General features: G+C 42.6%; 1 long non-coding RNA gene across 1 annotated transcript; it reads left to right on the top strand.

Moving 5' to 3' along the window:
• The first annotated feature begins 7,313 nt into the window (after positions 1-7,313).
• Positions 7,314-10,371, top strand: LOC139050477 (uncharacterized). The gene is made up of 2 exons (XR_011508894.1): positions 7,314-7,376; positions 10,192-10,371. It is a non-coding gene; the product is annotated as an uncharacterized lncRNA (long non-coding RNA).
• The last annotated feature ends 14,365 nt before the right edge of the window (positions 10,372-24,736 follow it).

Genomic DNA, 24,736 nt, shown 5'->3' with positions numbered 1-24,736 from the left:
TGTTTTCGTACTAAGAAGCTGCGTTCTTTTTCATTTTGAGTAGAATTTGCCAAGATTGCAACGCGCACGCAAATTTTACCGCATGTTTAACGCATGTTTTTAATAAGAAAATTGCCGTTAGAATGGTGCAAATACTGTAATTATTTCCCGCACTATTCGAAAACGAATATTAGCGCTATTCGAAAATATTATGTTGATGAGCGGGTACGAAAAATCCCCAGGGAGAATATTGATTATTCTTTTAAAAAGAACGAAAAAAGCTCCACTTTTCTGCGCAGCACGTTTATCTCGTCTGCTCCCGTGAATGCAACCGTTCAACAATTTATGGCATATGTGTATTGTTTTCTCCCTATTTCAAACGCTATGAGCGGCCTGGCGATTTATGTGCTGGTGCTATAGGCCGGATGCGTTTTCATGCGTTCTGCTATGAAAACTGTGATAATAAACTATATTTTTTACTCAGAATTGGTTGGAGATCTGTTCGCATGTAATGTCCGGAGATCGTGGACATGGATGGAGTTATATTTGCCGGTCAACATTCGAAACCATTCTGCACGTCTTTAATATGGAAACCTTCATCTTATGTATCACCGCAACTGGGCCACTTAAACAAAATGAAGTTACATGCAGAGTACATGAAGAGCGCTTTAGTGATCCATTAGAAGAACTACAAAACTTCGTCCGCTTGATTTGTAAACTGTTGCGCGTTTGTGGCAGTAAACCTTCTGATTGTTCTTCAAGAAGCATAGTGACACAATTCAGTGCCTTCGATTAATGACTGATTTAGAAACATGGTGTAGCTCGAGCCAATTAGTAAGAGACACGTTGCCCTTTTAAGACGCCATATATAATAATAAATAACCCCAGAAAAAATGCGTATTTTCTATCTAAATGTGGAAATCATGTCGAAAATACGCTTAATCAACGAAAACAAGAAAAATATTTGGCGGTATCTTCTTCAGCAATAACAGTGAAACAGCAGGCGCAACACTGGTTGGAGACTTTCACCCAAACCACATGTCGCTACGTTTGGAACTTCTGACACTTCAAAGCCGCAGACCTTACATATTTATTTGTTTATTTGTTTATTTATTAGGTAATTTATATATCTATTTAAGGTCCGGAAAGAGCACTGGGTAAGTGTGGCTTCGCAAAATATAACTGGATTTAGGCAAAATACAAATATGTAAATAACATATGAGAAGAACATTGTAGCCTTTAAATAAATCATAATATAAAGAGAACATTGGTATTAAACGGCCGGTATCGCCTGCATAGTATGTTGAAATGAAAGCGAGTCGCGTCGCAAACTTGATCCTGCATGTCCTGCGTTCCTTTTATAAGCCACGAAGTGACATTCATTGCCGGTCATTGAATGCTGGATGGAGGGATTTAGGCAGAATGGTTGTGCTCAATATTAAACCTCAGTAGAAAAACCTTTTTTCTGATATGTTGTCTACATCAAAAGATGGTCAAAAATGGGTTTATATAGTTTGGAACTTCAAGCTAATTGCAGTTTTCTTCTACGCATGAAAAAGTGGTTTTTCTTATTGTTTTGATCAGAACACGTGTAACTAAACTACGATAATGAATAGCTATAAGAAAAATGCAAAGTCCATATTTGTTGAAAAATTTCTTTAAATCACGAAAACAATGATAAAACAAAAAGTGAGAATTACCGTTACAGTTAATAAGCCTAGTCTCTATATTTGGACACGAGTTGCTAAATGAAAGTTCTACGCTAACCGCGTGGTGGCAGCAATATTCCCCATTTGTTCGTCGAGACAGTTCTACAAGATGAAACCAGCATTGGTTCGGGTAACGCTTGCCCCCTACGCCACTATCTGGTGGTAAGTGGTGCCCTGTTTTAAATGCGTTGCTTACACTTTCATTTATTCGTCTCGTGTTCATTAAATACAAAGAATATTCGACTTTGAATGTGCCTTGCCTGCGTTTCCACGAAGTGAACGGTGCCTATTGTGCGACGTTAATGAGCTTTGGTGGTTTTCACTGCTTGTTCGCGCATGTGGATGGTGATAATGATGGGTGGAACAGCAGAACCATATCATTAGAGCTTATTAAAACACTCCAATACGTGTCAGCAATGAAAACAGTCTGCTGCCACGGTTTGTGTTTTCAATATTAGTCATGTTTGTGTTGTGCGCCTAATGAAATCAATTCGAACGTTATTTCAGTTAGGCTTGAAGCATAAATAGCAGTTTGAGAGGAAAACACAGTAAATGAGCACTTGGCTACTTTCTCGAGCCCACAACAAAGCACTGCCTGTTGCGACAAGAATAAATAACAAAATCCAAGCAATAATAGGCTTGAAAGAATCCGTACACGTTTTGTATCGAGGAGCTCGATCTTACCGATTACGTGATTATGCAAAAGTAGGATAAATTGCGATTCGGCAAAGCGAAGCCAGCATAAAGAAGAAGAGATGATAGAAGAAACAAAACGAGAACGTGAAGCATATTATTTGTTATACACTTGTCCAGCTTTGCATTGCCATTCAGTGATGCATTTAGAGGTGAGAATGGGCGCCATATGCCAGTAATAAGAAGAAAGTAGAGCAGATACCTCACAACTAAATCTGGGAGTGCTGGCAAAGTGGTGTTCAACAGGGCAATATGGAGTTCAATAATACTGAATTAAGCCTAAATGTATACTTTTCGGCTAATCGTAATTTTAATAGACGAAATTCGTTTATGCGACCAATTTTTATAATTTAGAGAGAGTGACGCAGATTTCGCTAATATAAGTGCGGCACGTAACAGTGGCATTGAAATCTAGAGCATGAAATAGACGCCTAGGAGCAGCGCTCTCAAACTCAGAAGTGTCATCTGCGTGTACAATATCTGCGTGTACAACTGAATAGGTTCTATTCTTAGTTTAGTTGGGAGCGAATTCTCATGGGATGGTTGCCAGTGAGAGACATTTGAGTAGCCCTGATATAAATACCAGCAGATACTTTGCGCTGTTTCCCCCCATGGCTTACAGTAAGCCGTTCGAAATTCTGAGAAGCCTCCTGATGCAATCCTCCTGATCTACCTTTACCACTGTGCCCTAGTACCCACATAGAGTGTTGAGCGTTCTGCAGTTCGTCACCGATAACGAATGTAATCAACGCTTGGTCTCGGCCCCTCGTTGCTTTGTTGAGACCATGAGCAGCGGTGCTATCCGTCAGGGCAGTACAAGGGGTGTGGGGTGTATGTGGAGAAATATGGGTATAAAACATAGGTACCATTGTGGTTCCCACCGAGATGATTGCGAAGTGGTAAATCTTTCATCTCTAAGCCATTTAAAGTGCGCATATTGGTGGCGCCTAGGAAGGTCCCGGCGTGTTGTTCTCCAATGAGCACGTTTTTAGGGTACTCGATAACGAGGTACGCAAAGGGAATATGCGACGTCTGACCCCATATGGCTTTTGGTCTGCCTGCTTCGCTTCTGATTCTTCTAGGCACGCTTGCGCAGACTCAACATTTCGGCAACTCATTGCGCAAATCATGCAGAATTCACGTCAATTCCTTGAGATCCCTTAAAAACCAGTCTTCCAGACTACCTTGATCGGCTGATAAACATGCTGCTGTAATTGAGTCATGATAGTTGCGTTTACGTTTCTTTCAGTGTGGTTGAGTGAGAAAGGGGCTGGGCAGCTGCCGCGATCCCCTTTAGCACGTCGCTATTGGAGGGTCTTGTGCGCATGATCGGTGTGCACTATACGGAGGCAACGGTTAACTTCCGAAATTGTAGATGATATCTGATGCACACTCTATGTGGCCTCATTAGTATGCCACTCTGAAGTGACATCCACTGTTCATGGTGCAGAAAATGCCACTTTTTCTTCCCTAACCACCTAGTTCTCTTTTTGGTCAATATTCCATGACCGAGGTCATATCTCATGCAGGGATAAACGTTGTACATTGAGTGGAAGTCTAGCAGCAAGGGCTGTGGCTTTAGGTATGGCGCTACGCTCCGTAAGATGTTGAGCTGGTGTTTTGCTTTTTGTAGGTGCAGCTCCTACGATGGTGGTAGTTGCGAATGAGTTTGGTGACTGGCTTAGAGAATGGCAATTCCATGAGTACCTGTGTGCTAGCTCAGAGAGGAAGTACGAGCGCCGCATTGGTCGTCTTACGGATGAGTGCAGCAAGTCAAGTGATGTATGGGTTGCGCAGACGTTGTATAGGAAAGGTGATTGATTCTTCAGTGAGGAAGTCTGCGCAACTGGCATGCGAGGCGATCGTGTAGATATAATCCCACTGGAAGCACTTTGTGGAGTTACGGTGCCAAAAAAACGTGCACTCGCCAAGAATGAAATAAAAATAAAGAACCGACGCTTCGGGCCCCGTACCGGTCTCTTGATGGTGAGCTTCCCGGGATATACACACTAACACTCCGCCACCTCACCCATACGTAGCCGCGCGCTCATGCTTACATCTTCATTGTGATGAAGGGACATTCTTGTCGACTGTACGTTTTTGGCACCATTAGGTTTCCTCGCCAGACGAGTTTTCGTCGAACACTTAACTTTGTGGAGATATCATCATTTAATTTACGATTAGGCGGATAGCAGTTCCGTAAACATATCTTCTGGTAATGTAAGCGCATGTCTGGTTGTTCTAGGTTGTGAACATTTGCCAGCACAGGATGATCGCCGCCATCGCCTCAACGTAGTCAGCACAACAGAGCTCCATATTTCGGCCATAGTTACAGTAGCTGAGATAATGTACGTTCAGTAGCTTTCGCAAATAATGTTAAAACTAACACATACACATACTGCTGTCCTTTCGAAATAAATGTTAAACCCACCATATATGCTGTTCAGACTATATGTGAACAATAGCTGTATATCTGTAAGAATGCTTTCCGCTTATTCTACTCGCCAGAAGGCGTGGCAACTATCGAAGAAGTGTTGACAAATGCGATGACTGACTGCCTTAAGCGCACATTTAAGGTTGCGCTAGCGATGTAACTTTCCGCCAACTGGCATGGCTTTGACACCGTCTTACCTTTAGAAAGAAGGTTAACAAAGAACGCAATTTTTCTTATTTATATTATCAGAACCCAGGAAGCAAAGACAACAAGAAAAACCGCGTAATATACTTGTACTTCCTAAGTGAATAAAAAGAAATGATAAATGATGGCAATGAAAGTGGGTAACAAAACAATTTGCCGCATCTGGGGAATGATCCCACGTCTTCACACTAGTTGCGCGATGCTCTTCGAACATTGCCACAAGGGGAACCTCAGTGTGGTCTTTGGCAACCATTAGTGCCACAGTCCTCGCCGAAAGAAGCTACACTGAAGACCACAGACATATCTGCCTCTCTTAATTCTCTCGTATTTGTTCGATATTTCACGTATCTGTCTTCACTAAAACATTGTTTTCCCCATAGCTATGCATGCCATCAAATCCGCACTATGAAATAGACTGTAATATTTCCTCGTAGACAATGTTTTAAGGTCTTTCCCGCAATATCCCGATATTGTACGAGTCTCGTGGCTTAGTTACCACGCATACGACAGCTCCCACTCCTATCTGTAGGAGAAGAGATGCCTCAGTCAGCACAAGTGTGTCAAAAGGTAACAGCCAGCTCCCTAGTTTGCAATAGGACCATGATAATAATGAGTGCGTTGCGCGCGGCCTTACTGAAAAGGAAACCAAGAAAACAAAGCACACATAGCGCGGGGATTTCGTGGGCCACTTTCGGGCAGGAACATTTCGTTCCTCGCCTACTTTCACACAATTCTCTAATTGCTCGCCCCTTGTCACTAAAACATGAGTGATACACAGTATGCTGAACTGTTATACGTGTTGGCATGATAATTCTCTGTACATTCTAGTAAAATAGTCCCATTCGCTGTGGTGTTAACGAATATATCTTAAGGAGATGTACTGCTGCGATCGACGGGTGCATTTCGTGTCAAATAGTTTTGTGCCGATATTCCCTCGCGTCGCAGAAGAGCAAATTAAGCCATGTTAAATACCGTAGTGCGATATTTACAAAACGTTCTCCCACTCATATTAATGATAGGATAGGCAAGTCATTCCTTCCGGATGTAATACACATAAAACCAAAAGCGGAGCTAACTTGGGATATGGATATAAAAATTGCCTACGGATAAGAAAATTATGTATCCGGTTTCCTGTTTATCAGTAGATTCTTGCCATGTATTCATTGTTTTGCTATTTCAACAAACCAAGAACACCATAAAAACGATGACAGTAAAGGCATTCACCCGTGCAAAATGTATTTGAAAGCAGCTACGTGGCAGTTTCCTCCACGTGCACTTTTATTTCTGGCCACAGGAGAGATATAAAAGACAGAGGGTCGGGAATCGTGCACCTTGCATCAGTAGCTCGATCCAGTACCTGGCCTCCACCTGGTATTTCTTCCCATCAGGTACGTTCATATTTGTCCGAGCAATCAACGAATTTTCTCCTTTATCGCTCTATTATTTGCTACTGCGCGTCCATTCTAAAAGCCATCACTGTGTTATCTTCTCATTTATCAGCGCTCTCTAACGCTTTGCTTGCATTAGAGCCACATGTTGAGATGGCTCGAAATCCAGCATGTTAGAACTTAAAATAGAAATTCTAAGTTTCTGTGCTATTGTAGGTTTTCTAATTATGATATGTGAAATACGTTGACCGATACGCTTATACCAAAATGTGCCAAAAAGTCATGTTGCGATGCTTAACCTTAGACATAACTGCTCAAATCACAAAGCCTTAGGTTCTGAAAGTGTTGCTTTCTCATAGGTGCTCATGAAGAGGAACAGGTTGACAATATCATACGTATTTTAGGTATACTTGAAGTCACTCATAATCCAAGGAACTTGAATTTCCCTTTTGGACATCTCTACGCTCTCTTTTGTAAGCCACCGAAGATGTACTTTTCTCTTTGTCCTCACAGACAACAAAGTTAGACTCGTTGCTGAGATGAAGTTCACCGCTGCCATCTTGCTCGTCGCACTCCTTACAGGTGAGCAAGTCTTGTCGCGTCAACAGATATGATATTAGGAAATAATCAGAATATACCCGAAATTCACTACTCGACACGTAACAGAATACCCGTTGTATAGCTGCATCTTAGTGCTTTATGTAATACATTGCATGCACCGACGTTGTGACGTTGAGCTTCCGTGAAAATTAACACGAATGGATCATTCCTTGTTTCATGTTATTGAGAGCAATGTTTCTATATACTCATCCTATTCACCAGTAGAAGAATATTCTAGATTGGCGAAGAAACGTTTATTTTGGGTTTCAAGTTCTGTTGTTGATGTCTTGATTGTCCTTGTGTTTGCAGCGTTCATGGGGACGATCACTGCTGCCGACGGGAGAAATGACGAGGCACGCACGGGAGATAGTAAGTCAAACTGTAGATAGTTCTAGCTTGTTCAGTAGTCCGCTAAATACTGGAAGATCGAGGGCATGGTGGGTGAGCGGTGATGCAAACATGAAGTGCCTCCACGGTGCAGCCAACAGGAGGCGCTGTGCTAAACGAGAAAAACACGGAGTAATAAATGCAAGGAACTATTTTGTTATTTTTCACTGCCCGAACTTTGAACCACGAGTGAAGTATAATACACCCTATAGCGCCTGTAAATAGCTCTGACTTTGTTCGGTTTAATTCTGTGCTACCAGTGGCTGCACCTTGCAGGACACACACGTGGCTGCCCCTCATCACCGGCTATTGCACCCGAGCTGCCGGTGTTTACCGGAATATAAAACGCGGTAACTATGAATATTTTGTGTCAGATTTATTCAATGCTCCTTGCCAGCACTTTTTTCTACAATTAATTCCGGTATATACGCTCTGCGAACTATAAGTTCAATCTAATGTATATTTAATACCGTTTAGTGCACGTTGGCAGCCGAAGTGCGAACACCTTCTCATGACTGCAACAGTTCTTACGCGCGTGGATCATTGCGATAATGACATCTAAACACCTATGCTGTGGTTTTGACATAAGGCCTCTTTGCATATATTGTGTCTAAAGACTTTCAAATGTGAGAAATATGCATACCGCATTCTTGTTAAATCTCATTAGGGATGTTACCTTGAGCAAATACCAATTTGATACACTCTAAAACAAAGAATCTGTAGTCGCTGAGTTATTCAAATTAATAATTTGCTCTCTTAAACGCCAAAATCTTTATTGAAAAATCCCAATACAAACTGAATAACAATTTAAGAAGCATACTGACAAAAACAGAAAATCAGATTGCAATGATGCCCATGAAATTTCGAACACATGTTGTAATAAAAAATAAGTATATTCTCTAAAGTTTCATCACTATTACAGTGCAGAAATATCCTTTAATTTCAATAAGCACCTTGTTTTCAAAAATAAAGTATACTGAGGAAAGTTAAAAATAGAACAAGCATCTGGAAACCCCCCCAAAAAAATTGACACTATGATCAAAGATACGCCACATTATTGGGCAGCAAACGCATTTCTGGCACAACATGAGTGTACTAATATGGCACAGATTACCAGATGAGCTCCTAAGCATGGGGATGGTAATGTAGATAAATTTTCCGGAAGCTTGTTTCGTGTGCCATATTCTAAAACAGCAGCTCATTTCTCAGCGTCCTATACAGCCTATGAATGTTCCTGACTGTGTACACACAACACGCACGCTAACCACGCTTGGAATGGGTTCGGAAACATGGGCTGGTGAACAAATCATTTTAAGCGTCCTCTCGCCTCACTTCTTATTGAATATACTATGGTTCTGGCTGCGTTTGCGATTGTCGAAGCACTTACGGATAGCGGCAAGTGATGCAATCGCACGCAGTTATCGCGACGACTGGCTTTTGTGATTGGCATCGAGGGACAAAGCGCACTTGCCTAGTTCATTGTCAATGGCGTCAGCTAAGCGCTGCGACGACTTCCTGGCGATAGCATGTTATGTACGCAGAATTTGCGCCTAAGATAGAATTCACTGACCGTAAAAGATTTGTCATTATATCCAAGGAAGGACGAACAATTGTCCTGTTTTCGCGGCGATGCAATATGGCTGACAAACGGTCTTCTTTGGATGGCCTTCGTTTCTGCTCGCTGGACGGGTCCTTATTCTCTAGTGCTGTGCTACACCGCGATGTTGAGCGGGACAGCGGTGGTGCAACTCCGAGTGAAAAAAGTAAAGCGCTCATTCCGCGTTCTTTTCAACTGTGGCTACCTGTTCTCTTAGAAGCAAGACGTTGTATTTTTTGCAAGCGTGCGTGAGTGATACACAGCCATTTTCCGGGCCGGCCTCCTGCAGTCGAAGCATAAGATTACGCCACGTTTTGTTCCTTACTGCCGCAAAAGCAGAAGGAGCATTCTACTCTCGCTCAGAAAGGCAAGGTGAAAAGCACATTTCACTCTCTCTTGGTGACGGAGTGAACAATGCATTTCGCTCCACTCGACATGTTGTGAGAGTAGAACAAGGCTTTGAAGTCTAAATAGGCCGCTTCCCTCCGGCGATTCCGTCTCTACTTTTTAGAGCGTACGTAGGTGAGAATATCCGATGGCAAAGTGACGCATTGTGTCCGATACTACGCCATGTAGAGACGAATCCAATGTGAAAAGAGTAAACTGAACATGTTCTTTTAGCAGGATTTTTAACGCAGTCTTTCTTCTTCCGTGCAGTTTTCATTATATGTATTTATTGACATTCTCGTGAGAGCTTGTTTACAGCCGCAAAGCCCTTTAGCTGGGAAGAAGGGAGGCTGTAGTCACTTAGCCTAGACGTTATATACTCCAGTCGAGTGGTCCGCTTACGAGCTGAACATACCTCTACCTGAACAATGTAGAACCTACGGCGTTCGGTTACATCTGTGACATGGACTGTGTGGAAGTGACTGAGTATCTGTGTGTTCATCCCGATACCCCAGAAATACGCACCACGGTAGTGGAGGGCTGACTGGTTCGCATCTCGAGAAAGTTGTCGACGTGGACAACGCAAAAGTGTCAGGTGCGAAGCGGTGTTCTCGTTATTCTAAATGAACTGATGGCTGGACCAATTCATGTATGCCCAAATTTACGACTAACCTATAAGGTGTGTCGCGATATACCAACTTTCTGATAAGCAAGCATTAAACGTTACACTGTGACTAAATTACATTACCATCAATTGGTAATTGAAGTGTAATAATCGATGTTATTGCGAATTTTATCATCTCTTTGCTGCAGTTTATGGCTCTGGATGCCCAGACCCGAGTGCCTGCACCAAAAGCTGCAAAGCCAAGGGTTTGAACTTAGGCGTATGCCTCGAGCCTCTACTTAAAATCTGTTTGTGTTCGTGAATTTATTGAAGTCGACGACTGACTGGCAATAAAGCTCGCTTACTATGCGCTTGTCAAATTTGTCCTACTACTTTACCAGACTGAATCAATTGCATATGTAAAACTGGTCACGGTATTGTAGTGCATTCTAAACTTATCTGTGCTGACGCAGCGAATGATATGGTGAATCAAATGTGCCAGTGCACCCATGGCACTCTCACCCTGACGAATACAGTTCCCTGCTCTAAACCTCACGAAAAACACGTCGACTAGACTGTGAACTACAATGTGCTTATGGTAAAATATTATAGTTAGTTCCAGCATGACCGTCAATTCTTGGAAGCAATAGGGACGTAGAGATGTTGGACCTGTCAATTCAACCACGAGCTAGGCAACTTCATTGCATATGCAGTGTCAGGCATTAATAGCCTGGTGAAGCGAATAATAACCAAAGTACGGAAGGATGATAAGAAGGAAACTGCTTATGTTTGTCAGAAATCAGCACGGGTATATAGACACCGTAATATTGTAGCTAAACCTTACCAGGCCAAGGCAGTGGCTGTGGAACAGCTCAAACCAGTGGCACACATTGCCCAGGAAAACTTCCCCAAACCTGATTTGGAAATTCTTTAGCTGCGTTGTCTTTGATCACTGGTGAACAATCTTCGTTTTCAAGCTGTCCAAGTCATACCCACCCCCTCCCTGCGATCCAGAATGTAAGCTTTGGGTGGAATAGCCAGAACAACGTTTCCAAGAACACAAACCTACATGCGTGGTGCTGAAGAAAATATAGTTTAATAATAGTACAATCTTCTAACACCATGGTAATCATATATAAACGCCTTTGGCTTCATTCTATGCCTTTGCGCTAACAAGGCTTCAATCAGAAACAACAAAGGTAGGTATTTTTTCTTCGAAAACGCTGATTTCCTACAAACCAAAGAATGTGTACGTCCCTTATAGCGTATTTCATCAGACATCCGTGACAATGCATTTCGAAAGTTCCGTATCATTATTTCTATCCCAAAGGAAATTATTGAAGATTACAGAAAAGCTACTTTTCAAGTCGTATAAGGAAACTAGCTTTATTTATGGGCATGCTGTTTAACGCTTTCAGTTATCTTTCTATTCAGCCAAATTGGAGCATGTTCCGTAGAAAAGTAGATCGGCAAATGACTTCACATATTCCAAGTGACAAAATCACTTATCCGCATGCAATATGGCACACCGCACATAATGAAACATCAAACGTAATGAAACAGCTTCATGGTTCAGCTGAGCTCTTATCTAATATTTCACGTTGTGTAGCTTATCAATCTGTGATATATACTTAACTTCCCAGCATGAAAGGCGCTAACAAAATTTTATCTAACAGTCTGCCCACTATGGTTAAACACTTTAGAGTTCGTGTCCCAAATTGTACAATCTCACCGCTTTATGTCCCTTAGTGTCTCGTCCCGTCATCCCAATCATCTGTCCGCTTTGCAAGTGCTTTGAATATTTTTGGCATTTTTCTGTTACGTGAAGTGCTTCGACACTTTTCACATGTTTTCATTCGCTCATAGCCATGCCTTTTTATTTGAACCATATGTAAAGTACCTCATCATATAATCATTAAAAGATAACTGCTCTTAAGGGTATGATCCAAGTATGTGATCTCTTTAGAAAATCTGTGTTCTATTACCCGCATATATCTATTGAAAATTATCCATGAATTTCAGTACCACGTCCATTTGCGGTAAAACCAAATGCTACAATCGTATTTCCACACCAGAAATTCGAAGACAAATGGGGTTGGGAACGCATTCTCACTTCAACACTTAGGGCAATACTACTGCCTTTGTATGACTCATTCCTCGACGAGCCAATAAGCACACGCTGACAATGATATCGTCCAAAACTATTGTCCGAGAATACATCCCTTGGTCAGTCATGATCAGCCTACGTTTCCAATGCAATGTAGTACCTGGTAGCACAACATCCAGGAGCCATTGTGCTTTGCTTCATTGACAAGGATACATGATAAGAAGCGCTTTTACCTCAATATCAGTTTTGAGTTTGTGTTTTGAGAATTATGATAAGGAAAAATACAGACGGCCGATAAGTGAACTTGTCTTCTTTTTTAGGGTGCCGGTTTTGCAATGCTCCTCGTGAACATGTTTTGAAAGAATTATACAATCCCTAATTGCAAACGGCCATGGAGCTCGCTTATGCCTTAAAGGCGCACACTTTCCCATAAAAAACCTTATTTCCCCAGAATTCAGAGGAGAGGTATGGAGGTGACAGGACGTAACAGATTTTACCAACCATCCAATTTTACTGCTTGCATATCAATATAAGGCGAAAGGCTAATGGGGGACAACAAATAAATCTGCAATGCATGTTGCTCGCACAACTGCGAAGAGGACACATGACATGACTGCTATGACACTCGTTTTACCATGATAAATAAGCCGTCGTGCTATCTGATAATCCTCTGGAGGGGTAGCCAACTCACAGGTTCCTTGTCACACATATAAGGAAATCCTCACAAATCTCGCCAGCCTTATGGACCTTATATATTGCCACAGTCGCACAGTGTTCAATGAAAATAATGCAAGTGTGCTGTCGACTGGGAGATGACTACCAGATGACCTCAGCATCAAGTTAACATAATTACAGATCCAGTCATTTATACATTGGTCTGTTTGCTGAGGTAGTTACAACTCCACGATAATGGCATTTGATATCCATCGACCCCTCTGTGCTCTACGTACTTCTTTTTTACACTTTTTGGCAGGGGTTCATGCATGCCTCTTCATTATTCATGCCCTTCAAAGTAAAGCAAGCTTCTCCTATGCCGAGAAAGAAGTGTAGGAACAGCCGACTTGAGGCTACTTTTCTAAGCACTGAACAAACCTGCTTCGTTTGGGTTTGCGTTCATTTGGTCGATGGGTTTTGGAGGCCCATACGGGTTCTTTGCTCACATTAAGACAAACAAGCTTGGGGGATGTGCTTCTGCGATTTGTACAGCGCACTGAAAGGGAATGTGTGGGCCTCATTTTCGGAAGGAATTACACTGACGCCGCCATTCACCGCGCCTGTGACTTTTACTGAATCAGGCAAGGCACCAGTGTTGATGCTTCTTCTCTTGCCCAAAACAGCAGGTTTCGGTTAAGTGTTGTTGTAGGAAGACAAGTTTCTATCGTTTGACTGGGTGCCTTTCTCTTACGACATCAAGTTTTTTTCTGCAAATCTCCGCACTGGTGCTTCCTTAGCACCGGCATGAAGTTGGCATGAAGTCATGCATCCGCAAACTCGTGAACAATGATCCTTTAGTTGCCACATGGCAAAGAATGGATTGGCTTTGATGCCCTTTATTTTCTGCTGGCCTACTTCTGCAGCCAGTAATTTCTTCTGAACATGCTGAATAATATTGTGCCCGCCAACTAACCCTACTCATGACTTCGAATGCAGACTTTTCAGGATAAGGCTCCTGGCTTTGCAAGGAAAGTGCATTCATTGATTCATTCATTTATTTATACTCTCAGCCGGCACACATGTGCCTATTGTACATGTGAATAAAACAGACCGGCGAATTTTGCTTACGTCTTGCCTTTAGTTGTGTAGTTCGCCTCGTCCCTAACGTGATGATAATCACTAAGTCAGTGACCACAGCTTCGCAATCATGATACCTCACTTAATGAAATCGAGACTAGAAATCTGTAAGTGCCACCTTTCCTTTCAAGAAACTTGCAAATCAACAAATCCTAATCCGAAAAGTGTACATTTAAGGCATCGGCAGTCTCAGCGTGGTGCCTCAAGTAAACTCAGCTAGCTGGGAAGGAAGCCACCAGAAGCTCGTGCTGACTTAAAATCACAGAGTTGGACACTCGAGCATTCTTTGCATGGAGCGAATTAGAGCGGATAAATATTTCTGTCCTTGATCTTTTAAAATCAAAAGTGCCCTTTGAAACAACGAGGTATTCTTCAGGTGTTCTTCTAAGCCCACTAAACTTGCAACTGGCATACTGTGCAAAGCAAATCATTTATTTATTTATTTACCAATTTGTTTATTTATATATTTATTTACATATTTATTTATATATTTTTTTTTTGTTTGTTTATTTATTACCACTGCCCCTGGACAGTGGTAAAAGTGATAACAAAAGAGCAAAAACGAAACAAAAAACGAAATTATGGCAAAATCCATAGCAATCCACATCTACAATCTACAAGAACAAAAAGAAAGCATCATTCCATTCAACCCTCCCAACATGACTCGGCAGTCCATTCTATACCCTATTGGTGTTAGAAAAAAGGCATTCTAAACAATTCAGTTTTTGTCGGAAATTCACGGACCTTAAAATCATGCTCAACACGATCGGATCTATAAAAAGGTTCCTGCGCACTTTTCGCGATCAACCCGAACAGCATAATAATCAATAGCCTGGAAAAACTTCTGACACAACTTCTTATGGCGCGTGTTAGCAATTTCTAGTTGAGTGCTTCCTTCGTACGCGATGCACTGTACTGAGCCCCGCGTATGCCAGATACGAAACGAGCGGCGATGTTCTCCACCCGCTCCAGCTTTTTTTTATCTCTACGAGTAGGCGGCTCCCAAACCGTCCACGCGTATTCCAGAATCGACCCCACAAAAGTCTTGTACAATATGTTCCGACAAGACTGAGGAAAAGAGTTTGCATTTCGGCGAAGAAATCCCGGGGTTTTGCATACTTTAGCAGCGACATCATCGACTTGACGGCATCAATTCAAAATGGGAGTAAAATAAACGCCTAAACACTTAAATTCGAACACCTGTTCAAACATTACATTCCTAATAATATATGGTAGCATATCAAGGTTTTCTTTCTTGTAAATTTCATATGAACAGTTTTAAACAAATTCAAATTGATATTCCATTTGACGCACCACTCTGAGATTCTGTTCAAGTCTTCCGCAAACATCTCACCATCACGCTCACAAGTCACTACTCTATAGAGGACGCAGTCGTCCGCAAATAACCACATTTCAGACACTATTCCGCCACTAATTTCGTTCACGTACAGCAAGAACAATCGCGGCCCCAACACGGAGCCCTGCGGAACATCGGACACAACTTGCACCTTCTGAGACTGAGTACCATTGACGACCACAAACTGCTGACGTAAACGTAGGTAATCATTTACCCATCAAATCACTTGAGAACTGATCGTCTAAAAGGTCATTTTCATTTGGAAACAGTGCGTCAGGGTGTCAAATGCCTTTTTGGATTCCGAAAACACACCGTCCACCCTAAGACGCTTGCGCTTGTACAGTGCTCCCGCCAAGTCGTGCATAAGTTCAGTCACCTGCGTTATACAAGACAGGCTCCTTCGAAAACCATGCTGACCAGGATTAAACAATAAATGCGCGTCCATGTGTGCTACTATTCTAGCATACAAGATATCTTCAAGAGTCGTGCACGCAACTGAAGCTAGTGATACTGGCCTTTAATTTGAGACATTGTCACGAGGACCTCATTTTGGAATTGGCACTATGCTTGTGATTTTCCAGTTAACTGGAAGGCAGGATTTGTCGAGCGATTTTCTAGTTTATCTTCAAGTACGGTGCAACCCACTGAGCTCAAAATTTATAAAACCTGTTTGGCAGGTCATCAGGACACCCAGCCTCACCAATCTTCAGATTCTGCAGCAGAGACTCTATACCACAAATGCTAATAACAACATCACCCATAACACTCATCACCGGCTGGAAATGCAAGGTACTCATATCATCATGTTTCTGCTGTAATGCACAGATGAAAACAGAGCTAAAATACGTAATAAAGAACTCAGCTTTTCCTACGTCATCCTCAATAAAGCTGTTACCAGACACACGCTGTAGTATAGTAACAGTGCCTTTTCCATTTTTCTTTGCATGTTTCGAGAATTCCTTCGGATTATCCTTTAATGTCGGCTCAATTGAAATTCGAAATGAATGCTTTGCAGCTGCCACTACAACTTTAATTTTTCAGTAGTTTCATGCAGCTTCAACCAATGATCACGTGTCGGCTTTCCTTTGTATTTACTGTAAGCTGGTTGCCTTTTGCCTGTTAGACTGCGTAACTCCCGAGAAACCAAGGTTTACTTTTACTTCTTTCTCGTTAATTTCCATACCAGAACAAAGCGCTGGCTCAGCTCAAACATCTCCTTAAATATAAGCCATAATTCAGTAACTCCAGTGTAGTCCAGATGCTCCAGTGCATATGTTTCAAATACCCTCCGGTGCTCATTCAACGCTTTATTTATCTCGCTTACATTTGCTTTTTCGTACTTATATACTCGTCTGTTTGCTGTTCGAATGCTTCTTGAACGTTCAACATGCACTTCACAGAGCACAGCATTATTATCGCTTTTTTCCAGGTAGCACGTGAGTAGACCGGACGAATTCAGGTTTATTTGTGAATAACAAATCTAAGGTATGGTTCCCACGTGTCAGTTGCACAACAGTTTCACGTAACGCAAAAAATTCAACCAAGTTAATCAGTTCTTGACTGGACCAACCCGAAAAAGAGTGACAGTGAGGTTGGCGATATCAATCAATATTAGGCAGATTGAAATCACCTCCAACTACCCCCGCAGGGGCGTCTGCGTCAGCAGGCGTTTGGTGTGTTGCGACACCACGTACCCGAGCACACGAGGGTTGGACCCTCCCGCGTGTAGCCGTGCGCGGCTTAGCCGTGTCCGGGGAAAGGGGGATCCTGGAGGTTGAGCCGATGCTGGGTGTTCGGACCTTTAAGGCCCCCCGGCGGAGGCAACACACCTCTTTGGCCTCTGCTTCACGTAGACGGCACCCCCGGACTGACCAACCCGGGGGAAATCGGCAGTCGTCTCTTCCTGTCTCTTTCTCCCCAAATCTTAGTCTTTATCTCTCACTTTCTGATCTTTCCTGTCCTCTTCTCTCTTCCATTTACTTCCTTTCTCCACGGCGGCTAGGGTTAACCTTGTGTGGCTATCCTACCTTGGGTACACCATATTTGGTTATAGCGCCGGCGTACGACTGGCGTCGTGCAGACTTGTACACAAGCTCTGCCGCGTCCCCTCGTTGGGCTCCGTGGTGGGCGGTCGGCGCTGTTGCCGAATATACACATTTTTCTCATGGCAGCGCAAGCCTCTATTCTCTATGATCGGCGTCTTAAAAGATGCCGCACCGAAGCAACGTTCCAGTTCTCTTTTTGGAGCAACGCTCCATCATTTCCTAAGTTCTATGTACTGCGCAGTGAAAACAACGTACCAGTGAGAAAGCTCTCTCCATTCCTAGTGGCCAAGTGTCTAAAAGAAAAAATCGGACCTACATACAAAGCCTCAAAAATGTCTAGCGGGGACCTCCTCCTAGAACTCAATGACAAAGACCAAGCGCAAAAGCTCACAGAACTTACCAGTATTGGTAACGCAACAGTGACAATATCACCGCACAGAACATTAAATACAAGCAGGGGTGTAATATCAGAGGAAGATTTTTTTGGCTTAAGCGACGAAGAACTGCTGGAAGGTTTCCAGGAACAAAATGTTACCAAGGTCCAAAGAATTGTCATCCGCAGGAACGACCAAGAAATCCCCACAAAACATGTAATACTTACCTTCGGAACGAGTGTAATGCCTACCTCGCTGGATGCAGGTTATGTAAAGGTAAATGTTAGACCATATATTCCGAACCCCAGACGATGTTTCAAATGCCAAAGGTTTGGACATGCTTCACATGCATGTCGAGGACGAACGACTTGTGCTAAATGCAGTTCGAACGATCACCAAACTGACAATTGCACCTCTTCGCCACTTTGTGTCAACTGCAAGGGAGATCATCCCGCTTATTCGCGGTCCTGCCCTTGCTGGAAGAAAGAAAAAGAAGTAATTGCTCTAACAGTCAACGAAAAAATCTCTTTCTATGAAGCCAGAAAGCGGCTGTCGTACCTTCCGCGAAGAAGTTACGCCGATGTGACGCAGATGGGGGCAGCGTCACAGAGGCTTCAGGAGTCCTCCGAGCCCACGCGCAGTGGTCCCGCAGTGACCCCTCCCGCCCCCGTGGTGGAAGCAGCCGACGCTGCTCCATCCTCTTCAAACGCCCTGGAGACACCAGTCCCGCAGGGCCCTAAGATCAAGCGAACCCCAAGGCCCGAGACACGTGTCTCGGCGCCTAACTCTCGATCCTCCCGCGCCTCAGAGAGAGCGATGGAGGTCGACGCAAAAACCCCGGTGTCATTGACACCAAAAGACAAGCGCTCTCTTGAGCGCGGTAAGAGGGACAAGATCCCCATAACCACTCTGAATAAGAAAGCGATAACCTAATGGTTATCGCTCATTTGTATGAGCCTTTTAAATTCCATGTCACCTAACATCTCACCTCTTATTCATTCCATAGTGCCAATTCTTACCCTTCAATTTTAAAATGGCTCTTATTATTCATTGGAATTGTAGAGGTTTCATGCACAATCTAGGTGACATCAAAGACATCATCAACATCTTTTCACCAGTTGCCGTATGTCTTCAGGAAACAAATCTCGGTCCAAAAAATAGTCAAATTCTCAAAGGTTTCACCGTTGTCCGAAGGGACCGCGAATGTTCCACCCGTTTGTCAGGCGGAGTGGCTATAGTCGTGCAGGGCGGCACTCCTACCCGAAATGTCCAATTGAATACATCCTTAGAAGCCGTAGCTGTCACCATTATGTCTTACAAAACCATCACCGTTTGCTCACTGTATATTCCACCTCACACCCACTTCACTACTATACAGTTAGAAAATTTAACAGGACAATTACCAGAACCATTTGTATTAGTAGGGGATTTTAATGCTCATTGTACTCTTTGGGGCAGCGTCAAAACTGACCAAAGAGGACAGCTGGTTGAAGATTTTATGCTATCCAATGATATCTGCCTTTTAAATTCAGGTGCGCCAACTTACTTCTCACCGACTTCCCGCACATTTAGTTGTCAGTTCCCTGTTCTAAACCTCACGAAAAACACGTCGACTAGACTGTGAACTACAATGTGCTTATGGTAAAATATTATAGTTAGTTCCAGCATGACCGTCAATTCTTGGAAGCAATAGGGACGTCGAGATGTTGGACCTGTCAATTCAACCACGAGCTAGGCAACTTCATTGCATATGCAGTGTCAGGCATTAATAGCCTGGTGAAGCGAATAATAACCAAAGTACGGAAGGATGATAAGAAGGAAACTGCTTATGTTTGTCAGAAATCAGCACGGGTATATAGACACCGTAATATTGTAGCTAAACCTTACCAGGCCAAGGCAGTGGCTGTGGAACAGCTCAAACCAGTGGCACACATTGCCCAGGAAAACTTCCCCAAACCTGATTTGGAAATTCTTTAGCTGCGTTGTCTTTGATCACTGGTGAACAATCTTCGTTTTCAAGCTGTCGAAGTCATACCCTACCCCCTCCCTGCGATCCAGAATGTAAGCTTTGGGTGGAATAGGCAGAACAACGTTTCCAAGAACACAAACCTACATGCGTGGTGCTGAAGAAAATATAGTTTAATAATAGTACAATCTTCTAACACCATGGTAATCATATATAAACACCTTTGGCTTCATTCTATGCCTTTGCGCTAACAAGGCTTCAATCAGAAACAACAAAGGTAGGTATTTTTTCTTCGAAAACGCTGATTTCCTACAAACCAAAGAATGTGAACGTCCCTTATAGCGTATTTCATCAGACATCCGTGATAATGCATTTCGAAAGTTCGGTATCATTATTTCTATCCCAAAGGAAATTATTGAAGATTACAGAAAAGCTACTTTTCAAGTCGTATAAGGAAACTAGCTTTATTTATGGGCATGCTGTTTAACGCTTTCAGTTATCTTTCTATTCAGCCAAATTGGAGCATGTTCCGTACAAAAGTAGATCGGCAAATGACTTCACATATTCCAAGTGACAGAATCACTTATCCGCATGCAATATGGCACACCGCACATAATGAAACATCAAACGTAATGAAACAGCTTCATGGTTCAGCTGAGCTCTTATCTAATATTTCACGTTGTGTAGCTTATCAATCTGTGATATATACTTAACTTCCCAGCATGAAAGGCGCTAACAAAATTTTATCTAACAGTCTGCCCACTATGGTTAAACACTTTAGAGTTCGTGTCCCAAATTGTACAATCTCACCGCTTTATGTCCCTTAGTGTCTCGTCCCGTCATCCCAATCATCTGTCCGCTTTGCAAGTGCTTTGAATATTTTTGGCATTTTTCTGTTACGTGAAGTGCTTCGACACTTTTCACATGTCTTCATTCGCTCATAGCCATGCCTTTTTATTTGAACCATATGTAAAGTACCTCATCATATAATCATTAAAAGATAACTGCTCTTAAGGGTATGATCCAAGTATGTGATCTCTTTAGAAAATCTGTGTTCTATTACCCGCATATATCTATTGAAAATTATCCATGAATTTCAGTACCACGTCCATTTGCGGTAAAACCAAATGCTACAATCGTATTTCCACACCAGAAATTCGAAGACAAATGGGGTTGGGAACGCATTCTCAGTTCAACACTTAGGGCAATACTACTGCCTTTGTATGACTCATTCCTCGACGAGCCAATAAGCACACGCTGACAATGATATCGTCCAAAACTATTGTCCGAGAATACATCCCTTGGTCAGTCATGATCAGCCTACGTTTCCAATGCAATGTAGTACCTGGTAGCACAACATCCAGGAGCCATTGTGCTTTGCTTCATTGACAAGGATACATGATAAGAAGCGCTTTTACCTCAATATCAGTTTTGAGTTTGTGTTTTGAGAATTATGATAAGGAAAAATACAGACGGCCGATAAGTGAACTTGTCTCCTTTTTTAGGGTGCCGGTTTTGCAATGCTCCTCGTGAACATGTTTTGAAAGAATTATACAATCCCTAATTGCAAACGGCCATGGAGCTCGCTTATGCCTTAAAGGCGCACACTTTCCCATAAAAAACCTTATTTCCCCAGAATACAGAGGAGAGGTATGGAGGTGACAGGACGTAACAGATTTTACCAACCATCCAATTTTACTGCTTGCATATCAATATAAGGCGAAAGGCTAATGGGGGACAACAAATAAATCTGCAATGCATGTTGCTCGCACAACTGCGAATAGGACACATGACATGACTGCTATGACACTCGTTTTACCATGATAAATAAGCCGTCGTGCTATCTGATAATCCTCTGGAGGGGTAGCCAACTCACAGGTTCCCTGTCACACATATAAGGAAATCCTCACAAATCTCGCCAGCCTTATGGACCTTATATATTGCCACAGTCGCACAGTGTTCAATGAAAATAATGCAAGTGTGCTGTCGACTGGGAGATGACTACCAGATGACCTCAGCATCAAGTTAACATAATTACAGATCCAGTCATTTATACATTGGTCTGTTTGCTGAGGTAGTTACAACTCCACGATAATGGCATTTGATATCCATCGACCCCTCTGTGCTCTACGTACTTTTTTTTACACTTTTTGGCAGGGGTTCATGCATGCCTCTTCATTATTCATGCCCTTCACAGTAAAGCAAGCTTCTCCTATGCCGAGAAAGAATTGTAGGAACAGCCGACTTGAGGCTACTTTTCTAAGCACTGAACAAACCTGCTTCGTTTGGGTTTGCGTTCATTTGGTCGATGGGTTTTGGAGGCCCATACGGGTTCTTTGCTCACATTAAGACAAACAAGCTTGTGGGATGTGCTTCTGCGATTTGTACAGCGCACTGAAAGGGAATGTGTGGGCCTCATTTTCGGAAGGAATTACACTGACGCCGCCATTCACCGCGCCTGTGACTTTTACTGAATCAGGCAAGGCACCAGTGTTGATGCTTCTTCTCTTGCCCAAAACAGCAGGTTTCGGTTAAGTGTTGTTGTAGGAAGACAAGTTTCTATCGTTTGAGTGGGTGCCTTTCTCTTACGACATCAAGTTTTTTTCTGCAACTCTCCGCACTGGTGCTTCCTTAGCACCGGCATGAAGTTGGCATGAAGTCCTGCATCCGCAAACTCGTGAACAATGATCCTTTAGTTGCCACATGGCAAAGAATGGATTGGCTTTGATGCCCTTTATTTTCTGCTGGCCTACTTCTGCAGCCAGTAATTTCTTCTGAACATGCTGAATAATATTGTGCCCGCCAACTAACCCTACTCATGACTTCGAATGCAGACTTTTCAGGATAAGGCTCCTGGCTTTGCAAGGAAAGTGCATTCATTGATTCATTCATTTATTTATACTCTCAGCCGGCACACATGTGCCTATTGTACATGTGAATAAAACAGACCGGCGAATTTTGCTTACGTCTTGCCTTTAGTTGTGTAGTTCGCCTCGTCTCTAACGTGATCATAATCACTAAGTCAGTGACCACAGCTTCGCAATCATGATACCTCACTTAATGAAATCGAGACTAGAAAACTGTAAGTGCCACCTTTCCTTTCAAGAAACTTGCAAATCAACAAATCCTAATCCGAAAAGTGTACATTTAAGGCATCGGCAGTCTCAGCGTGGTGCCTCAAGTAAACTCAGCTAGCTGGGAAGGAAGCCACCAGAAGCTCGTGCTGACTTAAAATCACAGAGTTGGACACTCGAGCATTCTTTGCATGGAGCGAATTAGAGCGGATAAATATTTCTGTCCTTGATCTTTTAAAATCAAAAGAGCCCTTTGAAACAACGAGGTATTCTTCAGGTGTTCTTCTAAGCCCACTAAACTTGCAACTGGCATACTGTGCAAAGCAAATCATTTATTTATTTATTTACCAATTTGTTTATTTATATATTTATTTACATATTTATTTATATATATATTTATTTTTTTGTTTGTTTATTTATTACCACTGCCCCTGGACAGTGGTAAAAGTGATAACAAAAGAGCAAAAACGAAACAAAAAACGAAATTATGGCAAAATCCATAGCAATCCACATCTACAATCTACAAGAACAAAAAGAAAGCATCATTCCATTCAACCCTCCCAACATGACTCGGCAGTCCATTCTATACCCTATTGGTGTTAGAAAAAAGGCATTCTAAACAATTCAGTTTTTCTCGGAAATTCACGGACCCTAAAATCATGCTCAACACGATCGGATCTATAAAAAGGTTCCTGCGCACTTTTCGCGATCAACCCGAACAGCATAATAATCAATAGCCTGGAAAAACTTCTGACACAACTTCTTACGGCGCGTGTTAGCAATTTCTAGTTGAGTGCTTCCTTCGTACGCGATGCACTTTACTGAGCCCCGCGTATGCCAGATACGAAACGAGCGGCGATGTTCTCCACCCGCTCCAGCTTTTTTTATCTCTACGAGTAGGCGGCTCCCAAACCGTCCACGCGTATCCAGAATCGACCCCACAAAAGTCTTGTACAATATGTTCCGACAAGACTCAGGAAAAGAGTTTCCATTTCGGCGAAGAAATCCCGGGGTTTTGCATACTTTAGCAGCGACATCATCGACTTGACGGCACCAATTCAAAATGGGAGTAAAATAAACGCCTAAACACTTAAATTCGAACACCTGTTCAAACATTACATTCCTAATAATATATGGTAGCATATCAAGGTTTTCTTTCTTGTAAATTTCATATGAACAGTTTTAAACAAATTCAAATTGATATTCCATTTGACGCACCAATCTGAGATTCTGTTCAAGTCTTCCGCAAACATCTCACCATCACGCTCACAAGTCACTACTCTATAGAGGACACACTCGTTCGCAAATAACCACATTTCAGACACTATTCCGTCACTAATTTCGTTCACGTACAGCAAGAATAATCGCGGCCCCAACACGGGGCCTTGCGGAACATCGGACACAACTTGCACCTTCTGAGACTGAGTACCATTCACGACCACAAACTGCTGACGTAAACGTAGGTAATCTTTTACCCATCAAATCACTTGAGAACTGATCGTCTAAAAGGTCATTTTCATTTGGAAACAGTGCGTCAGGGTGTCAAATGCCTTTTTGGATTCCGAAAACACACCGTCCACCCTAAGACGCTTGCGCTTGTACAGTGCTCCCGCCAAGTCGTGCATAAGTTCAGTCACCTGCGTTATACAAGACAGGCTCCATCGAAAACCATGCTGACCAGGATTAAACAATAAATGCGCGTCCATGTGTGCTACTATACTAGCATACAAGATATCTTCAAGAGTCGTGCACGCAACTGAAGCTAGTGATACTGGCCTTTAATTTGAGACGTTGTCACGAGGACCTCATTTTGGAATTGGCACTATGCTTGTGATTTTCCAGTTATCTGGAAGGCAGGATTTTCGAGCGATTTTCTAGTTTATCTTCAAGTACGGTGCAACCGACTGAGCTCAAAATTTATAAAACCTGTTTGGCAGGTCATCAGGACACCCAGCCTCACCAATCTTCAGATTCTGCAGCAGAGACTCTATACCACAAATGCTAATAACAACATCACCCATAACACTCATCACCGGCTGG

Source organism: Dermacentor albipictus, chromosome 10 (genome assembly GCF_038994185.2).
Source record: "Dermacentor albipictus isolate Rhodes 1998 colony chromosome 10, USDA_Dalb.pri_finalv2, whole genome shotgun sequence".
Lineage (NCBI taxonomy): Eukaryota > Metazoa > Arthropoda > Arachnida > Ixodida > Ixodidae > Dermacentor > Dermacentor albipictus.
The sequence above is the reverse complement of the archived record's forward strand: the minus strand, read 5'-3'. Positions and strand labels throughout refer to the sequence as shown.